The sequence below is a fragment of the Pinus tabuliformis genome, chromosome X (genome assembly GCF_031772625.1).
Source record: "Pinus tabuliformis cultivar Carrire ecotype Pingquan chromosome X, CPIR1, whole genome shotgun sequence".
Classification (NCBI taxonomy): Eukaryota; Viridiplantae; Streptophyta; class Pinopsida; order Pinales; family Pinaceae; genus Pinus; species Pinus tabuliformis.
This window is the reverse complement of record NC_142308.1, coordinates 1,103,502,581-1,103,505,419: the sequence shown is the minus strand read 5'-3', so window position 1 is coordinate 1,103,505,419 and position 2,839 is coordinate 1,103,502,581.

The window sequence follows — 2,839 nt, the reverse complement described above, 5'->3', positions numbered from 1 at the left end:
CAAGGTTTCATTTTGATATTTAGCTTAACATAATAGTGATTAACATTGGTCAGTCATGACAGATGTGTTGATACAACTAATAGCAATTAATAATCACAATACAGCATCATTTATGAGGGTATACATTGGGATAACACAATTGGATGTGGTGGTTTTGAACATATCATGTTGTATATCCCTACATGTACGCTCATCAAATGCTACAGTTCTAGGTGCATATTCGTTGTCTACGATCAAATAGGCAAGTCCCCTATTTCATGTAAAAGTTTGTATATGGTAGGAGATATGTCACATTTGAATTATGATGTTTATGTGTTGTAATTGGTTATTGCATTTTTTACTTGGAGACAAAAGAATATTCTATACCACTAATCAACATGGAAAAATACCCCCTAAGACTGAATTTTGCTTCCAATGATCTACTATTTTACATTAAATGACTAAATTTTACTATATTGATGGGGAAACCATGAGAAGTTATTTCAGTTGATTCCACCAAGAGATCTTACCTGGGAATTTTACCCAGTGCCATCCCTTTCAAATTTGTGCCATTCGGGTGGGGCAACACACATTCAAAATGGAATCCTGGTGGAAAAATTAATTGCCTAATGACCTTAACAGGTAACTAATACTTCAATGCCAAGCAAAGAGGGTTTATGAATGACCCTATCATAGAAAGTTGGTGCATGTACTGGTAGGCAACACATTGTAGACTAGAGGTGTGAAGGTGCCTACTCAAATGCATGACTATTTTTCATAATGTGAATTCATGGATGGGATATTACATTGGTTATAGTCTATGAGGAATAAGGGATGCACATGTGATTGGATGGTTAAGGCCACTTTATATTCTTTCTGTTGTGTTTTGACATAAATTTAATTATTTTACTTGGTCACCTTTAGTTTCCTTGAATCTTTCCTAAACTATTTCAGGACTATAATCTCTAAAATCCCTTTGAGTCACTTCTTTGTCTTATGGTTGGGCTAGAGAGAACATGGCTTCAGATATCAACAACTTCTCCTACTAAAAACATTCTTAATTGATTTGTCTATCTTTTGTTTCTTTTCTATTGTTTATTTCTCTAGTTTCTATGATATTAGCCTTGCAATGAAACCATTAGAGAATATCCTCTCTTTGTAGTTTTTAAACTAAATATATTGACATTTGACATTGCATCGAGAGGTGCATTCTATAGTTTACATCTTTAGTATTCCAAAAACCATAAATATATAAAGTTGATGTATTATCAATAAAATATAAATCGGTGTAAATTCTTACTAATCATGTATCTATCATGTGTTTAGATTTAAGGTGCAAACATTTTTTAGAGTGTAAAAACTTAAGGAAAGGTTCGGACTTCAAAGGATATTGTCTGTCTTGGTGTTTGATGGGTCTAGGGTTAAGATAGATTTATGCAGGGTGATTTGAATTATGATACAAATACATATCACTTTTTGATATCTTCGTCTCCATTTCTCTCAACCATGTTTGACATTTTTCTTATTTCCTATTTTGGTTGGCATGCTAGATTATGACCATGTTTGTGCTTGTTTATTGCAACATACATTCATATTTCTTGCAAACAATATCATATTAATCACCTTAGGACTAGAGCATACAAATTTACAGGAGAATGAATTCATGGAAATATCTTAGTTATGTATTATAGCTGTGGATTGGAGCATACACAATGGAATAAAAGAAGAAAGAATGAATTATAATGAATAGAGGGAATGTGTTGAATGTTGGAAAATATCACCAGTAAATATCTCCACTAAGAAGAATTACTAATCCAAATTCACACCTTGTCACATAAGAAGAATAAGGGTTAATAAAATTCATCATGGCTACATGTAAAGAAAATAAATAAATTAGTGGGTCCAATTTTGGACCATTGACCAGTCCTAACTTCATTCTCTTAGGGCCTTTCCAAAGATCTCTAGGCAACAACCAACTGCTCCTATAAGCTATAGCATTGATCCATAAACATATATAATCATTAATTCCCTTCCTATTTTTGTGTATGTGTTATATTCTTTTACAGTAGCCTCATGCGTAGGTCATATATGTTAGGGCCAATGAGATCATACACAATTGAGATGAAATTAATGGATTATCTGTCAATATGGTAAAAAATCAGTTGGAAATGGAGAAATTTGATGGTAAGTATAAGTCATCAGTCTCAGAAAAGTTAATAGCCCTTACCACACACAAAGAGAAATTTATCCACATAAAGGAACAAGTTCATGTAGAAGAACTTCAAATGTCCACTAGGTTGGTTTTTGGCAACTTTAATGATGCCAGTTGAGAGTAGTTGATTGGTTTTCTTTCAACAATAAACAAATATTGGTTGGCATCATATAATTAGTCATTGTTTTTCATGATGAATGTTTTCCTTTCATACATAATGTTTTCTTATCTAAAACTCCACTAAGGAAAACTCAAACAATGCATATGCAGGAAAGCATAAATTGAGAAAATGAAAGTTGACAACCCAATTGATGTAGGAAATAGTTCCTCCAATACATGCTGTGTTTTCCATGGAAAAGAAAGTGTGGACTATGTGAATGAAACGTATACTCTTTCTAAAACAAACTTGTGAGATGCATGCAAGTTAGCTTCCACGTCTAATAAAGATATGGGAAAGAAAGATGAAATTGAAAACATGTATCTATCTAGTTGGCTTCACTTAGAATAATCAATCAACTGTATTATAATTAGGATTTTGTTAGTTCAACCTACAATTTTATGTCCACCCTATTATTTTATAATATTGACCATCTCTATTAAGATTCCTTTTCTATTTGAAATATGCAAGTTTTTCTTTTAACATGAAGC